Here is a 13,010-nt window from a genome sequence, read left to right on the forward strand (position 1 = left end):
CCCAGACAAGACCGAGGTGCTTTTGGTGGGAGACAAGGGGAGGTCGGGGGAGGTTGACCTGGGGTTGAGTGGAGTGCGGCTACCCTTGGAAGACCAGGGGGTCATTTTGGACTCCCAGCTGGCCATGGAGGCTCAGGTGTCAGCCGGGAGCCGGACAGCGCCGTACCAACTCCATCTGGTACGGTGCCTGCGCCCCTACCTTCCCGACCACTTGCTCCCATCGGTAGTACATGCCCTGGTCTCCTCTTATCTAGACTACTGTAGCGTGCTCTACATGGGGTTACCCTTGAAGATGGTTTGGAAGCTACAGCTGGTACAGAACGCGGCGGCCCGCCTGAGTAAAGGCAGCTGCTGGCATGATCACATCACTCTGGTGCTGAAGGAGTTGCACTGGCTACCCGTTGTTGTCCGGGCCAGATTCAAGGTGTTGGTTTTGACCTTTAAAACCCTATATAGTCCTGGCCCAGTCTACCTGAAGGAGCGCCTCCAGCAACACCAGACAGACTGCTTAACAAGATCAGCCTTGGATGGCCTTCTCTCTGTCCCATCCACCAGGACAGCTAGGCTGGTGAGGACGAGGCAGGGGGGCTTCTCTGTGGTAGCCCCCACTCTGTGGAACTCCCTCCCTGGGGAACTCCGCCATGCCCCCTATTTAACAAGCTTCCGCCACGCATTGAAAACGAGGCTGTTCAGGCAGGCATTTGGGGTGGGCTAGGGTATTTTTCGAAATATGACGTTTTAAAGTAGAATTTTATTGTTTTAAAATTGTATTGCTGTACATCGCCCAGAGTGGCCAGGTTGTAGTAAAAATGTAACCTAAAAGCCATTGTATGTGTCTTAAGCAGCACATAGTACTGTAAGAGCTGCGCATGCCTGGAATGAGCGGACAGTAACCCTAAGATAAGGTTGCTAAGCAAACCGCTGGCAACCAATCAAAAGTAACACGCTGTCTGAGGAATGCAAGCTAAGTGATAAAACTGTAGCGCGGAGGTCGCCCAGGGTCGACTCTGCTTTGAGCGTGAGCTCCTTTGTCGAACTGTTTGCAAACAATAAAATCGAGTTGGACCCAGCCTGAAGTTGACTCTCCTCTTTGGGGCAAATTGGACTAGCCTCCAGGGGGCGACACCAGCATTTTGTGCAACAATCTGGCGAGCGGTCAGGAGTCCCTTGGACCACCCTGGGGTCAAACGACAGAACTGGCAAAGGTGCCTGTGGGGCGCGCCGGACCACCTTTGAGGTCTGCCACGGCACCGGAGAACGGGGGCCGGGACACCCGGGAGGTTAAAGGTGTGGACTCCATTAACTGAGTCAACCAGGCTGAACGGGTCTGAAGGGACGGCGCCAGGGTGCTGGGCAGAGTAAGTACTTGATTTCCCTTCTGTCTTTCTGTTTGAGTTGCCTTCGGAGCGTCTGAGGTTTGTCAGACTCCGTGTAAACGTCTGAGGTTTGTCAGACTCCGTGTGTGGTTTCAAATAGAGGTAGGCACAATGGGGGCGGGTAGCTCCCGTTCAGAAAGCTCTGCCACTCCCTTGGGATGCATGCTAAAGAACTTGAGCAAAGTCAAGCGCCTGAGGTTTGTCAGACTCCGTGTACTAAGATGTCGAAAGGCAAGCTGGTTACACTGTCAATTGGAATGGCCAGCATTTGGAATTAGTTGGCCAGACATAGGATCCTTTGGTGTAAATCTTGTAAATGCTGTATATAAAAATGTGGTGAATAATGGGCAATGGGATCAATTCGCCTATATTGATGGGTGGTTGAATTGGTGCGGAAAGAATCCCCCTTAGTTACGGAAGTGTAAATGTGTAAATGTGTTACTGGCAAAGGACCACAGGGGCAAGAGACCCCGGGTGGTGTCTGAATCAAGTAGTAAGAGATAAATTTGCCTCAGGGAAGGTGAGGTTATCAGCATTTGGATGAGTGCCAACCAAAATCCACTGAAGGCGAGAAAAGGTTGAATATAAAGTTCAATATTGTAAAGTCATGATGGTACGCTCCGAGGTGAAGCCCAAAGCCCCTGTTCCCCCCGATTCAAGCCCCACGGAAGGAGCTTGAAGACTGGGAGACCCTGCCCAAGGTGCCCTGAGCTCCCCCCGGTCTGATTCGGCCTGTTAGGTTGGGAGGAGAGGTTGTTGGGGGAGGGAGGGGGCCCTCCAGAGACAGTTTGTCTGCCACCGTATCCACGTTTGTTAGAAGAAGCAAAAGCAGTTTAAAAAGTTGCAACTTCTGAAGAAAGAGATTTGTTTGACATCTTAAAGACTGTGGCAAAATCAAGAAACAAAGACAGAGCAAGTTCTTGAAATATCAGGGTCTGTGTGAGCTTATCTCTGTCAGCCTGCTCAGAGCAGAGCCAAGGGGGACTTGCCTAACCCCCCTTCGCCGCGGCTGGTTTAGCCTTAGCAAGCAGAGAGGCTGGAAGGTGTCTGTGAGGACCTGACAAAAGAGTGAGATTTGTAAAAAAAAAAAACAAGAAAAACATCACAGCTGGAAAGCTGAGCAGCACTGCTCTGTTCTTACCTGTGGAGGAATCTAGAAGAGGTGTAAGGTTACACCTTCCCCATTCGAAGTGATGAAGAGACACAGAGCTTTTGTTAAAAGCATCCCTTCTTTATGGCCCAAAGCCTTCTTTGTTAGAGGCACTCTGCACATGGACTGGAACTTTGGACAGTTAAAGACTTGCCATAAAAAGTACTGTGAGGCTTGTCATAGCCTTAAACTCCCATTGTTGTAGATTGTGTGTTTGTTTGTGATCAGCTCAGTGTACAGTTTGATTTGTGATTTCAACACTCAGATAAAAAGCTGCATTTGACTGAAAGAACTGGGTATATTTAGCCTTGAGAAGAGAAGACTGAGGGGAGATCTGATAGCGCTCTTCAAGTACTTGAAAGGCTGTCCCAGAGAGGAAGGCCAGGATCTCTTCTCAATCATCCCAGAGTGCAGGACACGGAATAATGGGCTCAAGTGACAGGAAGCTGGATTCCAGCTGAACATCAGGAGAAACGTCCTAACTGTTAGAGCTTACCTGGGGAGGTGGTGGGCTCTCCCACCCTGGAGGCATTCAAGACGAGGCTAGACAGCCATCTGTCAGGGATGCTCTGATTTAGATTCCTGCACTGGGCAAGGGGTTGGACTCGATGGCCTTGTAAGCCCCTTCCAGCCCTACTATTCTAGGATTCTATGATTTCCAAGGCTTTGATTTCATTTACCCTAATGAAGCATACAGATACAAATTGCTAGAGATTCACAGACTACAAAGGAAACAGCCTTCAAAAAGTTCAAAGAGAAACTACAAAAGTTAGTTTCCCTTTAAAAAGGGGGGCAGCAAATTCTCTTAACTTAAGAGGTGAGAGAGAGAGAGTCCCCCACTCTCCCGTGATACTTCTAAGCCCAGCTGTGTTCCTGAAGCCTAAGAAAGTTCCTGCTCCATGTGTTCCAGCTCTTTCTCAAAATCTGAACTGTTCTGACGTTCCATTTGCTCAGAGGCAAACCTGACACTCTGCCAAAACTCATGCAGTGTGGAGTTGCCGATGCAAAAATGGTGGCTTGGAACTCTTTCCACATATGAGAACGCCCTTCCCTTGATTTTGATGGGCCCTGACCATGCAGTCAGAGGAGCAGTATAATGGTTAGATCTGCTCCACCATGCCCTACTATACAAAACAAATGTTTTCCAGTCATGGTGTTAGATTTTAATGATATGAAAAAGGTATAAAAGAAGGCAGAAGAAAGTAGCAGACAAAAAGGCTTAAAAAAGAAAGAAAGCTTATCCCAAATATGTGTCGTTGAAGATCTAAGCAAGCGAGTCTCTGTCGAAGCAATGGCAAACAGCCTAACTTGCAGAGAAAACAAAGAGTTAAAACTGGTGCATGGCACAGAGAATTTGAAACATGATCTGCAGAACAGGCAAGCCAAAAGATAAGTGTGCCTGTTACAAGAGGGAGGCTATAGTAGCCATAAAAAGGGGTGAAGCCCCCGTATGAAGCTCTAACAAAAATATTACCCACTAGAAGTGGACAATTAAAATAAAAAAGGCTTTTCTTAAATTGAAGCAAGCCTTAATATCACCGCCTGCTTTAGCCTTATCAGACCCCAGATCATGAAGTTTTTAGAGCTATGGTGCACGTGAGAGCACATAAAAAAGTGCCATTCCTGGAAAAAGGAAAAGGCAATGCTGGCAGCCACCATGGGCGGAGATATAAACAGCGGCTTGAGAGCACAGAAGTGACCAGAGGGGGGGGGGGGCAGAAAAGGAAAGGGCCAACGGGGCTCAATAAATGTGCGTATTGCCGAGAGAAGAGACATTGGAAGAAAGATTGTCCAGAGCTGAAAGAAAAGAGAAAAGAGACTCACCCTGAAGGCTGCCAAATGCTGGCAGGGTCCTCCAGTGGGGGGGAGTCTAGCTGAAGGGCCACCACCCTACGAACAAACGCTCGGGAGAATCCCAAGGTAAAAGTAAGGGTTGGTGGCGAGGACTGTAAAGCCCTAGTAGATACTGGAGCCACATTTTCTATGATCCCTGTGTAAGCCCCTCCTCACGAAGACTGGAAATAACATACTGGAACATGCCTTTGTAGTTTCATCTGCATACCTGGTTGCCCTCTTGGGGCGGGACTTGTTAACAAAACTGCAAGCTAAAATCTTCTTCCGTGATAATCAGATTGTAGTACAGCTGCCAGCAATGCAGGGCTCAAATTATCGAATGGCCCTTCAAGCAATCCAGATTGTGTCAGAGGCCAAAGGGACTGAGATTTTAGAGAATGTTGATCCATGTGTGTGGGCAGACAGAACCCCTGCCCGAGCAAATGCATGACACAAATTAAAATCTTCTTTAAAAAGGGAGAGCCCTGTGTGCGTGAGGCAGTATCCTCTGAAAAAAGCCACCTGTGCAGGCTTGAAGCCGCTCATTGAGAAGTTCAAAAATTATGGTTAGCTAATAAAGGGATCATCCCCCTTTAACACCCCGATTTTGGGTGCGCCTGAGGCAGATAGCACCTCCTTCAGGTTAGACCAAGACCTGAGAACAGTGGCTGACTGCCCTTTGTGCCTCAAAAATGATTCAAAGATGCTTGAGCCCCCAGCTCAAATGAGAAGTCGCCCATGCGCTTACTATCCTTTTCAGAGATTTCAAATTGACTTTTCAGAGTTGCCCCAGACTCATGGCTATCGGTACCTGCTAGTAATGATAAAAGCAATTGACTGCACCGCTCAGACAGTAGCCAAGATCCTGTTAAAAAGTAATCCCTAAGCTCTTGTTACCTAAAGAAAGTGAATCAAATCAGGGGCCCCATTTTGTTGGACAAGTGACGCAAGTAGTGGCCCAGGCATAACAAACTAACTAGAAGCTACACCCCCCTTGGAAACCTCAATCTACAAGTCAAGTTGAGAAGATGAACCGCACCTTAAAGACAATGCTCATTAAAATTTGTTTAAAGATTAAGTTGAAAGGCCACAGGCCTTGCCAATCACCTTGACTCGAGTATGGTGCGCCCCCAAGGGAAGTATTAAATTGACACCTTTTAAACGTTCCACAAGTGCCCACCTCGGATATTACCTATGGCTGATAGCTTAAATGTGAATTTAAAAGTAAAAGTTTTAAGATTCAAGGTTATGTTACTGCTTTGCAGTCTGTTTTGTTTTCACAGGTTTGCGACACCGCACCAATCCTGGCCTTTAGATGCTCCAGTGCATAATCTCAATCCCAGCGATTGGGCGCTAATCCAGTCCTAGAAAGATGAACCACCTACCAAGACGCAGAAGGGTCTGTTTCAGATCCTACTTACCACTCCCATTGCTATGAAAGTCGCCAAAGAAAAGAAGTGGATTCATCACACTGAATAAAGGCATCACCTGCACCAGAGAGGGTCACACCGGAAGCTGACCCACCTGAAGGTCACCGTTGGAATAATGAACCCCTGAAAGGACTCAAGTAGCTCTACAGAAAGAGGGTGCTCTTGTCTCAAGGGTTCCTGATGAACGGAACAAAACTGAGTTCCAAAAGTTCAAAAAAAAGTGTTTTTGTTGTCAGCATTCTAGTAGCTAGAACAAAGGCGTCCCAGGCCTCACTTGCTGGTTAGAGAAAACCGTCAATGCCACAGCGATAATAGTTTGCGCCTTTAAGTGCGTAGTCCACTGCTGGACCAAAGAGAGTATAAATTTGAGAAAAGCCTTTTGAGGGGGGAATTGTAGTAAAAATGTAACCTAAAAGCCATTGTATGTGTCTTAAGCAGCACGTAGTACTGTAAGAGCTGCGCATGCCTGGAATGAGCAGACAGTAACCCTAAGATAAGGTTGCCAAGCAAACCGCTGGCAACCAATCAAAAGTGACACGCTGGCTGAGGAATGCAAGCTAAGTGATAAAACTGTAGCGCGGAGGTTGCCCAGGGTCGACTCTGCTTTGAGCGTGAGCTCCTTTGTCGAACTGTTTGCAAACAATAAAATCGAGTTGGACCCAGCCTGAAGTTGACTCTCCTCTTTGGGGCAAATTGGACCAGCCTCCAGGGGGCGACACCAGCATTTTGTGCAACAACCTGAAGGTCACCGTTGGAATAATGAACCCCTGAAAGGACTCAAGTAGCTCTACAGAAAGAGGGTGCTCTTGTCTCAAGGGTTCCTGATGAACGGAACAAAACTGAGTTCCAAAAGTTCAAAAAAAAGTGTTTTTGTTGTCAGCATTCTAGTAGCTAGAACAAAGGCGTCCCAGGCCTCACTTGCTGTTTAGAGAAAACCGTCAATGCCACAGCGATAATAGTTTGCGCCTTTAAGTGCGTAGTCCACCGCTGGACCAAAGAAAGTATAAATTTGAGAAAAGCCTTTTGAGGGGGGAATTGTAGTAAAAATGTAACCTAAAAGCCATTGTATGTGTCTTAAGCAGCACATCGTACTGTAAGAGCTGCGCATGCCTGGAATGAGCAGACAGTAACCCTCAGATAAGGTTGCTAAGCAAACCGCTGGCAACCAATCAAAAGTAACACGCTGGCTGAGGAATGCAAGCTAAGTGATAAAACTGTAGCGCGGAGGTTGCCCAGGGTCGACCCTGCTTTGAGCGTGAGCTCCTTTGTCGAACTGTTTGCAAACAATAAAATCGAGTTGGACCCAGCCTGAAGTTGACTCTCCTCTTTGGGGCAAATTGGACTAGCCTCCAGGGGGCGACACCAGCATTTTGTGCAACAATAGCACCTCCTTCAGGTTAGACCAAGACCTGAGAACAGTGGCTGACTGCCCTTTGTGCCTCAAAAATGATCCAAAGATGTTTGAGCCCCCAGCTCAAATGAGAAGTCGCCCATGCGCTTACTATCCTTTTCAGAGATTTCAAATTGACTTTTCAGAGTTGCCCCAGACTCATGGCTATCGGTACCTGCTAGTAATGATAAAAGCAATTGACTGCACCGCTCAGACAGTAGCCAAGATCCTGTTAAAAAGTAATCCCTAAGCTCTTGTTACCTAAAGAGAGTGAATCAAATCAGGGGCCCCATTTTGTTGGACAAGTGACGCAAGTAGTGGCCCAGGCATAACAAACTAACTAGAAGCTACACCCCCCTTGGAAACCTCAATCCACAAGTCAAGTTGAGAAGATGAACCGCACCTTAAAGACAATGCTCATTAAAATTTGTTTAAAGATTAAGTTGAAAGGCCACAGGCCTTGCCAATCACCTTGACTGGAGTACGGTGCGCCCCCAAGGGAAGTATTAAATCGACACCTTTTAAACGTTCCATAAGTGCCCACTTCGGATATTACCTATGGCTGATAGCTTAAATGTGAATTTAAAAGTAAAAGTTTTAAGATTCAAGGTTATGTTACTGCTTTGCAGTCTGTTTTGTTTTCACAGGTTTGCGACACCGCACCAATCCTGGCCTTTAGATGCTCCAGTGCATAATCTCAATCCCAGCGATTGGGCGCTAATCCAGTCCTAGAAAGATGAACCACCTACCAAGACGCAGAAGGGTCTGTTTCAGATCCTACTTACCACTCCCATTGCTATGAAAGTCGCCAAAGAAAAGAAGTGGATTCATCACACTGAATAAAGGCATCACCTGCACCAGAGAGGGTCACACCGGAAGCTGACCCACCTGAAGGTCACCGTTGGAATAATGAACCCCTGAAAGGACTCAAGTAGCTCTACAGAAAGAGGGTGCTCTTGTCTCAAGGGTTCCTGATGAACGGAACAAAACTGAGTTCCAAAAGTTCAAAAAAAAGTGTTTTTGTTGTCAGCATTCTAGTAGCTAGAACAAAGGCGTCCCAGGCCTCACTTGCTGGTTAGAGAAAACCGTCAATGCCACAGCGATAATAGTTTGCGCCTTTAAGTGCGTAGTCCACTGCTGGACCAAAGAGAGTACAAATTTGAGAAAAGCCTTTTGAGGGGGGAATTGTAGTAAAAATGTAACCTAAAAGCCATTGTATGTGTCTTAAGCAGCACATAGTACTGTAAGAGCTGCGCATGCCTGGAATGAGCAGACAGTAACCCTAAGATAAGGTTGCCAAGCAAACCGCTGGCAACCAATCAAAAGTGACACGCTGGCTGAGGAATGCAAGCTAAGTGATAAAACTGTAGCGCGGAGGTTGCCCAGGGTCGACTCTGCTTTGAGCGTGAGCTCCTTTGTCGAACTGTTTGCAAACAATAAAATCGAGTTGGACCCAGCCTGAAGTTGACTCTCCTCTTTGGGGCAAATTGGACCAGCCTCCAGGGGGCGACACCAGCATTTTGTGCAACAACCTGAAGGTCACCGTTGGAATAATGAACCCCTGAAAGGACTCAAGTAGCTCTACAGAAAGAGGGTGCTCTCGTTTCAAGGGTTCCTGATGAACGGAACAAAACTGAGTTCCAAAAGTTCAAAAAAAAAGTGTTTTTGTTGTCAACATTCTAGTAGCTAGAACAAGGGCGTCCCAGGCCTCACTTGCTGTTTAGAGAAAACCGTCAATGCCACAGCGATAATAGTTTGCGCCTTTAAGTGCGTAGTCCACCGCTGGACCAAAGAAAGTATAAATTTGAGAAAAGCCTTTTGAGGGGGGAATTGTAGTAAAAATGTAACCTAAAAGCCATTGTATGTGTCTTAAGCAGCACATCGTACTGTAAGAGCTGCGCATGCCTGGAATGAGCAGACAGTAACCCTCAGATAAGGTTGCTAAGCAAACCGCTGGCAACCAATCAAAAGTAACACGCTGGCTGAGGAATGCAAGCTAAGTGATAAAACTGTAGCGCGGAGGTTGCCCAGGGTCGACCCTGCTTTGAGCGTGAGCTCCTTTGTCGAACTGTTTGCAAACAATAAAATCGAGTTGGACCCAGCCTGAAGTTGACTCTCCTCTTTGGGGCAAATTGGACTAGCCTCCAGGGGGCGACACCAGCATTTTGTGCAACAATAGCACCTCCTTCAGGTTAGACCAAGACCTGAGAACAGTGGCTGACTGCCCTTTGTGCCTCAAAAATGATCCAAAGATGTTTGAGCCCCCAGCTCAAATGAGAAGTCGCCCATGCGCTTACTATCCTTTTCAGAGATTTCAAATTGACTTTTCAGAGTTGCCCCAGACTCATGGCTATCGGTACCTGCTAGTAATGATAAAAGCAATTGACTGCACCGCTCAGACAGTAGCCAAGATCCTGTTAAAAAGTAATCCCTAAGCTCTTGTTACCTAAAGAGAGTGAATCAAATCAGGGGCCCCATTTTGTTGGACAAGTGACGCAAGTAGTGGCCCAGGCATAACAAACTAACTAGAAGCTACACCCCCCTTGGAAACCTCAATCCACAAGTCAAGTTGAGAAGATGAACCGCACCTTAAAGACAATGCTCATTAAAATTTGTTTAAAGATTAAGTTGAAAGGCCACAGGCCTTGCCAATCACCTTGACTGGAGTACGGTGCGCCCCCAAGGGAAGTATTAAATCGACACCTTTTAAACGTTCCATAAGTGCCCACTTCGGATATTACCTATGGCTGATAGCTTAAATGTGAATTTAAAAGTAAAAGTTTTAAGATTCAAGGTTATGTTACTGCTTTGCAGTCTGTTTTGTTTTCACAGGTTTGCGACACCGCACCAATCCTGGCCTTTAGATGCTCCAGTGCATAATCTCAATCCCAGCGATTGGGCGCTAATCCAGTCCTAGAAAGATGAACCACCTACCAAGACGCAGAAGGGTCTGTTTCAGATCCTACTTACCACTCCCATTGCTATGAAAGTCGCCAAAGAAAAGAAGTGGATTCATCACACTGAATAAAGGCATCACCTGCACCAGAGAGGGTCACACCGGAAGCTGACCCACCTGAAGGTCACCGTTGGAATAATGAACCCCTGAAAGGACTCAAGTAGCTCTACAGAAAGAGGGTGCTCTTGTCTCAAGGGTTCCTGATGAACGGAACAAAACTGAGTTCCAAAAGTTCAAAAAAAAGTGTTTTTGTTGTCAGCATTCTAGTAGCTAGAACAAAGGCGTCCCAGGCCTCACTTGCTGGTTAGAGAAAACCGTCAATGCCACAGCGATAATAGTTTGCGCCTTTAAGTGCGTAGTCCACTGCTGGACCAAAGAGAGTACAAATTTGAGAAAAGCCTTTTGAGGGGGGAATTGTAGTAAAAATGTAACCTAAAAGCCATTGTATGTGTCTTAAGCAGCACATAGTACTGTAAGAGCTGCGCATGCCTGGAATGAGCAGACAGTAACCCTAAGATAAGGTTGCCAAGCAAACCGCTGGCAACCAATCAAAAGTGACACGCTGGCTGAGGAATGCAAGCTAAGTGATAAAACTGTAGCGCGGAGGTTGCCCAGGGTCGACTCTGCTTTGAGCGTGAGCTCCTTTGTCGAACTGTTTGCAAACAATAAAATCGAGTTGGACCCAGCCTGAAGTTGACTCTCCTCTTTGGGGCAAATTGGACCAGCCTCCAGGGGGCGACACCAGCATTTTGTGCAACAACCTGAAGGTCACCGTTGGAATAATGAACCCCTGAAAGGACTCAAGTAGCTCTACAGAAAGAGGGTGCTCTCGTTTCAAGGGTTCCTGATGAACGGAACAAAACTGAGTTCCAAAAGTTCAAAAAAAAAGTGTTTTTGTTGTCAACATTCTAGTAGCTAGAACAAGGGCGTCCCAGGCCTCACTTGCTGTTTAGAGAAAACCGTCAATGCCACAGCGATAATAGTTTGCGCCTTTAAGTGCGTAGTCCACCGCTGGACCAAAGAAAGTATAAATTTGAGAAAAGCCTTTTGAGGGGGGAATTGTAGTAAAAATGTAACCTAAAAGCCATTGTATGTGTCTTAAGCAGCACATCGTACTGTAAGAGCTGCGCATGCCTGGAATGAGCAGACAGTAACCCTCAGATAAGGTTGCTAAGCAAACCGCTGGCAACCAATCAAAAGTGACACGCTGGCTGAGGAATGCAAGCTAAGTGATAAAACTGTAGCGCGGAGGTTGCCCAGGGTCGACTCTGCTTTGAGTGTGAGCTCCTTTGTCGAACTGTTTGCAAACAATAAAATCGAGTTGGACCCAGCCTGAGGTGGACTCTCCTCTTTGGGGCAAATTGGACTAGCCTCCAGGGGGCGAAACTAGCATTTTGTGCAACAAGGTGACCGGCCAGATGGGCGATTAAGAAATTCAATAAATAATTAAATGACTGGGGGTCAAGAGAAGTGTAGTACTCAGATCACTATCAACTCCAAAACCAGCACAGGCCAGATTATCTCACAGAATAGACCCTTGGGGCAAAGCCAGGAAGGCTTCGCAGGCCTTCCTGAATGCCAGCAAGAATGTGAACACTGGGAGAATATGACCAGGGTCTGGGAGAACTGTAGTATTCAGATCACTGTCTTTCCTCTAATCTCCTGTTTGGTATTTTCCTGGCATTTCAGCACTTACACACACACACACACACACTTGTTAGAAAAAGGGGAAGTCTGGCGAGACAGTCGCATAAGCACAATCAGAAATAAACATGTTGACACGGTCGTGCTCTAATGAGTCAGCTAACGGCTCAGTCAGTTGACATGTCTTGTGGCTAACAGAAAACTGTAAAGGGGAGGGGGTATAAAAAGACTTATGCTTGCTTAGCTCGGGGTCCAGACTGCTCTGCACCCGTTTTGCAAAACGACTAATAAAATAGTGTTGGATCCACTGCTGCCTGCCTGGCATCCTTTCTTTCAACCAGAAGCAAGAACTTTTTATCTAACAATTTGGTGCCATGACTCGGATCCTGCTTCAGGGCGCATCCCCTTCGCGCTGAGCCGAGGGGCCGCGGAGGAGGAGTGGCCACAGGCGGTTGTTTTACACTGCCTTCTCCTCGCGGCGGCAAAGGCGCTTGGGGACCAACGCCAGAGGGAGACGGGATCACTCCTTTTAGGCACTGGCAGTGGATCAATAAGCAGCTGGATGCAGCTGCGGGCGGGACAGAAATGGCCCTTGGGGTAAGTGAAACAGCTTACATTAGGGGATAAACGCGGGACGGTAGTGTGTTTGTGATTGTGTGAGAGCGAGTGAGGAGCCCCGATCTGCATTTCCCTACCCCGGAGACGGGCTGGGTCAGAGGAGGGCGAAGCGCGAGAATTGTTGATTGAAATCCCCACCGTCATGGGCGGGTCCCAATCCAGGCCTACAGGAGAGTCCCATATGCCCTTGGAGTGTTGTTTGCGCAACTGGCCACATTTTAAGCAAGATTATGGAACTAAGATGATAAAGGATCGCCTTGTCCTTCTTTATGCCCGGGAATGGCTGGTAGTAGAACCCAAATGGCCACCCGAGGGGTCTTTTGACCCAACCCTGGTATCTGCTGTGCGTATAATAGTAACACAGAGGGGAAGTTGAGACCAGTTCCCCTATATCGATTCATGGGCGACCTGCGTACCCCTTGGCGGCAAGCCCGCTCCGTGGGTTGTCAAATGCGTGTCTCTGGCCCCTCCCGTGATGGTCAATAAGAAACCAACCATCCTTGCGGGGGCACGGGCCAGGTTTAGAGAGGAACACCCCCAGGCAACTGAGGATGAGACGGCAGCAGCTCTGCCCACAGGACGGCCCGATTGGGGGGTAGCCATGGCGGCACAG

General features: G+C 47.5%; 1 long non-coding RNA gene and 1 pseudogene across 1 annotated transcript; one reads left to right on the plus strand and one right to left on the minus strand.

Annotated features, from left to right (window-relative positions):
* LOC146333978 (tight junction protein ZO-3-like) overlaps positions 1-13,010 on the minus strand; it is a 37,734-nt pseudogene that overhangs the window by 5,756 nt on the left and 18,968 nt on the right.
* Positions 1,004-9,281, plus strand: LOC146333979 (uncharacterized). The gene is made up of 2 exons (XR_014786412.1): positions 1,004-1,358; positions 5,625-9,281. It is a non-coding gene; the product is annotated as an uncharacterized LOC146333979 (long non-coding RNA).

The sequence above is a fragment of the Heloderma suspectum genome, chromosome W (assembly GCF_057233095.1).
Source record: "Heloderma suspectum isolate Gila_16-S chromosome W, 16-S_ref, whole genome shotgun sequence".
NCBI lineage: Eukaryota > Metazoa > Chordata > Lepidosauria > Squamata > Helodermatidae > Heloderma > Heloderma suspectum.